The 6897-nt window shown below is 37.0% G+C and overlaps 1 pseudogene; it reads left to right on the top strand.

Moving 5' to 3' along the window:
- Positions 1–2269: 2269 nt before the first annotated feature.
- On the top strand, positions 2270–6639 carry LOC114892058 (annotated as a pseudogene).
- The last annotated feature ends 258 nt before the right edge of the window (positions 6640–6897 follow it).

The following is a 6897-nucleotide window of genomic DNA, read 5'->3' as shown; positions in this document are numbered from 1 at the left end:
CTGTAAACGTGATAACATATAAATAAAAGGGCTTCCCTGGTGACGCAGTGGTTGAGAGTCCGCCTGCCGATGCAGGGGACGCGGGTTTGTGCCTCGGTCTGGGAAGATCCCACATGCCACGGAGCGGCTGGGCCCGTGAGCCATGGCCGCTGAGCCTGCGCGTCCGGAGCCTGTGCTCCGCAACGGGAGAGGCCACAGCAGTGAGAGGTCCGCGTACCACAAAAAAAAAAAAAAAGAAAGAAAAAAAAGAAAGAAAGAAAAAAAATATAAAGGCCAAGTATAAGTTTAAAATTCAGGTTGTTATTACCTCTTGACTGGGAAGGGGGCTATCAGGGATTTGGAACCCTGAAAGAGGAAAGTGTTACATGGAGAGTGATAGGGTTCCTTGTAGTAAGTTGCAGTTCTTAAATTGTAGGTTCTCAGGTACTCTTTTATGCTTCAAAACGTATATGCATGCCACAAGTATTTTGTATATATATATCAAATATTTAAAAATAATAAATAAAACTCTTAAAAAGGAATAAATTATATAGGCTAATATAAAATTAAATACTGTTTTATAAACTAACTTTAAACTTTGTACTTTAGATTACACAGGAGCACAAGGTCTAAATGGGTATCTCCCGGGGAGCCATATATTCCTGAAGGTCCTGAAAATTTCTCTTTTTTCTTCTCCCACTCTTCCTCCTCCCTCTCCTCCTTCTCCTTGGTGGTTACCATGAGAAAACTTTAAGTGTCTGCATTTACTTCAATTTTAAGTTTAAACAATGTAGTATATCCTGCATTATTTCAACAGTTACCTTAGAGCTACATAGTTAATTACAACTATAATGGCACCATTACACAATGAATTCAGTAAGTGGATTTATTTTATGATTTGTTAAGTCAATGAATCATTTTACTTTTTAATGGTTTCAGGTTAATGGGAAAGAATGGAGGCCGAGGAAAAAATAAATAAAATATTCTTGCTAAGCCAAGGTCAAGGGACCTCATGGTATAATCATTTTAGAGTAGTTTGAATAATAACACTAAAATTGATTCCAGAATGGAATCATCACATACCTAAAACTAGAATAAGTATGTGGAATTCAAAAAACCCATGTTGGTGTGGCAAAATTGTTCTTGTATTTTAAGAGGTGATTTAGTTTCAGCAAAACATTATCTGCCACATTACATCAATTTATTATCTAATTCCTCAATATTTAATGTACTTTAAATTTAGTAATTTTTTTGGTTTTGTAGTTGTGTAAATAGTATAATAGTTTCTTACTAGTTTCGTGTTTGTGTATACTTAATTGACTTTATGATTAAATAATTTGTCATCACTGAAAGACTTCTTTAAAAATTAAACGTATGAGTAGTTTAACATGGTTGAGATCACCAGATTAAATCTGGAAAAGCTCCGTTAATTTTCAAGAGTGGTGTATTTCTGTTGACTTCTCATTTCAAAATCTGAGGGACTCATAATTAATAGAATAAAAATGCCCAGCTCAAATCCCCATTATAACATACTAAAAGGAAATTAAGCCAATACTATTAGGTAGCGGGCAAGAAGCAAAACATGTTTTATGCTCCTACATTGAACATCGTATAATGTCACTTGTTAAATTTTTTGTAAGAAAATTTGGAAGATGTTATATGAACTTCTCATTAGAAAGGTATTATAACTAGTTCTGTAAAATATGACTAATATTTTATATTATTGCACAGCATTCCAGCTCACTGCATTTAGTCTGTCACATTCAAGATATTCACGTTTATTTTGATGAATTGATGAATGAATAAACAAATGAACAAATAAGTGAACAAATTCTGCAGGAATCTATTTTATATCTTCAACATAATTCTCTTTCAACAGAAGATGTATTCCAGGATACTAAGTGTCAGAAACTGATTGTCTCTTTTGGTCTATGGCCTGATTCTTTCATGCTTCCTTTAATCTCTTCCTGTTTTCTTGCTCACATGCTTCTTATAAGTGCATCTGGATATAATTATTTAAGATGCTTTCTGAAGCCAGTGTCATTTCACTATTATATAATAAAGACTTTAAGTAGAACAGCTTAAGTTTGACTCTAATGTGCAGTAGATATGACATTCCAAAGATGAATCACCGTTTGAAGAATCTACAAAGAAAATTTAAAATAATTAAAATAAGTTGATCTTAGTGTTTTGAATCCTCTCACCTCAAGTATATAAGGGATGAAGAGAAAGAAAGGAGAGAGGGTTTGGGGGGGAGAAGATATTGGGAGGAATATATTTTTGAATAAACATGCGATGTGATATTCTCTACCTCCCCTCCTCCAGGTAGGATGTGATATTCCTTCCCTCCCCTTCTCCCTCTCTCTGCTTAAACATTCATGTGGGGCGCAGGCTCTCACAGGGATCTATAGAAAGCTTGATACGTTACGCCTTCATTTGGGAGGCAGGGTGGACTAGGGTCTGACTCTCACCTTGGAACTCTTGCAAAAGAAAAAGGACTTAATAACTCTTTGGAGAGTGATGCTATTTTGGGGTCGACCTACATACACTCCCTGGATACATCCTAACAATAGATGAATGCCTATAGGGTTCTTTCCTAGCTGATATGAACTGCGTAGAGAGCAAGCCATCCTGACTTCTGTCCAAGAGCGCCACCTGGAGTCACGGAGGGAATGAAGCAGCAAGAAGCTGAAGATACATATTCAGAGCTCAGGAAAGAGTGGCAAAGGGCCACCTAGAACAAAGTCAAGAGAAAGGCAGGGGGGAGAGAGGTGGCCTGCAGAGAATGTCAGAAGAACTCAGAAAAGAAACCCTTGCAAAATATGTCAGGAAATTAGAGCTGAATGATGGTTAAAGTAAGATCTGTCCTTACCTTGAAAACAGCATCTAGAAAAGAGGGCAGGGAAGGAGTTGTTTGTGAGAGAAGTTTAGCTGAATAAATAGAAAAGCCAACTCTACCATTTTTAATCTTGAAGGCATCCAGCCTGAAAAAGGCTGGTGTTAATATAAAGTCCTAAAAGTACGCTATTAAATCAAAATTCCTCGTGGTGATGAATATCTTGGACTAAACATTCTAATTACTGAATTGTGTCTGTGAATAACAATTTAAAGTATCCCTAGAAGAAATTTTATCTAAGAGTGGGCAGGAGACCCCTGGCAATTACCACACTAGGTAGGGGCAATGGGTGATCAAAGTAAATTTGCATTTTGGATACATCAAAAAGAGTTGTTCAACCTCCAGGTTACATAAGAAAATGTAAAACTTTTCTTAAAAAGCTAATTCAGTCCTCTAAACTGTCAAAATAAGGGGCTGTGTTCTTTGACAAGGTTGCATTTGGTTTTATTTCTATTTCCTCTATTTCTTTTGGATTTATTGCCCAAATTCTGTGTCTATTGCCCAATTTATTGCCCAAATTCTGTGTCTCGACCAAAGCTGAGAGTGAGGGCAAATATCACTCTCACAAAAATTCTGTTTCTAAGAATAAATAGATATTTAGAATAAATAAATAATAAATTTATTTTTATTTATTTATATTTATTTAATAAATATTTATATTTATTTAATTAATTATTTAATTTATTTAATTTATTTTATTTATTTAATTATTTATTTAATTATTTAATTATTTAATTATTTAATTTATTTAATTAATTAATATTTATAAATATTTATATTTATTTAATAAATAAATAAATAAAGAATAAATAAATAGATATTTAGATATAAGATATTTAGATATAAGAATAAATAACAAACATTTGTTATTATCACAACTTAACTTTTAAACATTTTAACAGTTAAGTATTGAAAGCTTAATGTTATAGCAAAGAACAGCAACTTCCTCACTGTCACCTGCCAGATTCCTGTTGTAGACACTGCAATGCACTTTTGAAATATTGACGCTCATTTTCAGCTAAGGTCAGGGAGAAGCAAGGTTTTTTTTTCTTTCCTCCTTTATAGTGAGTGTCTGAGTTTGTTTTATCTTTTCTTTAAATTATGGATTTGGAGATATCTCCCATGGTGAGATGCAGTTTAATTTAAGCAATCTGACAAGTTAAAACTTTATACACTGCTTGCAGAAGAGGCCATCTGAATACGTTTCCAAACAGAGTTAAGGCTGTCACTTTCAGTTGTTTGCTTTAAATTTCTTTTATATTTGCTCCACTTGCTGCTTTAAAAAATCATCTGAGGGGGCTTCCCTGGTGGTGCAGTGGTTGAGAGTCCGCCTGCCAATGCAGGGGACACGGGTTCGTGCCCCGGTCCGGGAAGATCCCACATGCCGTGGAGTGGCTGGGCCCGCGAGCCATGGCCGCTGAGCCTGCGCGTCTGGAGCCTGTGTTCCGCAACGGGAGAGACCACAAGTGAGAGGCCCGCATACCGCAAAAAAAAAAAAAAATCACCTGAGTGCTCAGTCATAGGTGTATAAATTTGGCAATGGTGCCATTTAATTGTTTATCAAGAAAACAAAATCATCTGGGTTTTCATCTGTGTTTCTGCTTTCATTGTACACCCATTAAATTTAACATCTTTGCTACAAGAGATATAGATGAGGTCTTTACAATAGGTCTCATGAAAGAAGTGCACATATTTTGGAGATGTATCAATATCATATTTCATCAGCAGCTACCAGCAGTTGACTGACTTCTTGTATAAGCGTGCATCAGTTGTTATTGAGCTCTGCTGTGTTAGTATTGCTGTTTGCAAAGTAACATATTTAAGATTTCTATTGCTCAAGCAGCCTTTTCACACTGTAATAGCAGCTATTACATCTTGTTTGAACATTTTGTGTAAACATGACAAGATACTTACAAAATGTTTTCCATGTCATTAGGTTTACTTAGGGCTAAGGAATATGAGGAAGATAGATTGGTTACCAGCTGGCTTACAAACAGTATTTTTACTTTCTCTTTTGCTGTGATATAATTGTTTTATGAACACATAACTGCAGCATGTAAACAAAACAACATATATGCTTTTGATACTTGGATTTATCTTTATCATATTTATCTCATTGTGACAGGAAACTGATTTTCCATTCTATAAATTTTTTTTCAATCATATTGCCATGTTGTTAGTTGAGTAACATCCTGAAATCTCTCATCAAGCAAGTAAACAGAAACTCAAGTTAATCGTAAATTGATGACACTTTCTACGTAAAAATTCATTCTACATTTCATAATATCTGATGTGTTATACACTTAAATAGCACAGTTTATTATATAACTAATGTTAGGTAAGAATTTTTGTGCTACTGCAGTAATTTGAAGAAAATATCGTGGTAGCACAGGGGAACCAGGAACAAAAAATGCACTGGTGATGGAAAACTTTTGAGGGAGGAGATATTTTAATTTGGTCACAAAGAATGAGTAAGAGCCTTACAGACTAAATGCTATAAAATGACTTGGCTCTGCCCTTCCTCCCTCTTTCCCTCCTTTTTTCCCCTTCATTCTTTTTATAAACTGCACCATTGGTTTGGGTTTTCCAAAGTTTCCAGATGTCTATGAATAACTAGGGATTATTCCTTCATGATAGGAGTATGTGTTATGAATGTCAGGCATAGTGTCTCAAAAAGAACATTGAGTATTCTCATTTCTTTTCGTGGACTGTTTGTAAAAGAATCCATTTTTTAAAAATTTACTATACATGGTTATTTATATTTCACAATTAAAATGATCATCTCTGGTGACTGTCAAATTGTGTCCAAATCCTGGTCTCACTACATATCAGTTACGTGATTTTATGCTATTTTCATTTTGGTAACAGTGGAAAATAATGGCATTTACTTGACAGAGTTATTGTGAAGCTAGCCCTCGTCCCTGCTGTCGTGAAGAAGCAGGAGGCCAAGAAGGTGGTAAATCCCCTGTTCGAGGAAAGGCCCAAGAATTTTGTCACTGGGCGAGACTTCCAACCCAAAAGGCCCTTCACCTATTTGTGAAATGGCCAAGCTGCATTGAACTGCAGTGGCAAAGGGCTGTCCTCTATGAGCAGTTGAAAGTGCCTCCTGCAGTTAACCAGTTCACCCAGTTAACCAACCCTTGGACAGCCAAACAGCTACACAGCTGCTAAAGCTGGCCCACAAGTACATATCAGACAGAAAGCAAGAGATTGTTGACTCCGCCTGAGAAAAAAGCTGCCAGCAAAGGGGATGCCCCCACGAAGAGGCCACCTGTTCTTCGAGCAGGGGTTAATACTGCCCCCACCTTGGTGGAGAACAAGAAGGCTCAACTGGTAGTGACTGCACATGATTTGGGTCCCGTTGGGCTGGTTATCTTCTTCCCTGTCCTGTATCTTAAAGTGGGCGTTTCCTACTGCGTTATCAAGGGGAAGGCCAGGCTGGGGCATCTAGTCCACAGCAAGACCTATCACCATCACCTTCACACAAGTTAACTGAGAAGACAAAGGATCTCTGGCTAAGCAGGTGGAAGCTATCAGGACCAGTTACAGTGACAGATATGATGAGGTCCGCTGTCACTGGGGGAGGCCATGTCCTGGATCTGAAATTGGTGGCTCGCATTGCCAAGCTGGAAAAGGCAAAAGGCAAGGAACTGGCCACCAAACTGGGCTTAATGTATACTGTTGAGTTTTCTGTACATAAAATACAAATTCTCCTTCAGCCAGTATTGATTGAGGAAAAAAAGAAAAAAAAAAAACTAGCATAGAGTATTTCCATTAACACGTATGGCTTACACATGTTAAAATAATCCATTGATTTCTTTTATACATTTATTTGTTTTTGGCTGCGTTGGGTCTTTGTTGTTGCGCGCGCGCTTTCTCTAGTTGCGGCGAGCGGGGGCTACTCTTTGTTGTGGTGTGTAGGCTTCTCATTGCGGTGACTTCTCTTGTTGCAGAGCACAGGTCTAGGTGCATGGGCTTCAGTAGTTGTGGCTCATGGGCTCTAGAGCACAGGCTCAGTAGTT

This window comes from Monodon monoceros, unplaced genomic scaffold (assembly GCF_005190385.1).
Source record: "Monodon monoceros isolate NGI ecotype Baffin Bay Population unplaced genomic scaffold, NGI_Narwhal_1 Super_Scaffold_12, whole genome shotgun sequence".
Classification (NCBI taxonomy): Eukaryota; Metazoa; Chordata; class Mammalia; order Artiodactyla; family Monodontidae; genus Monodon; species Monodon monoceros.
Note: the sequence above shows the minus strand (reverse complement) of the source record. Positions and strands in the feature narration are given on the sequence as shown.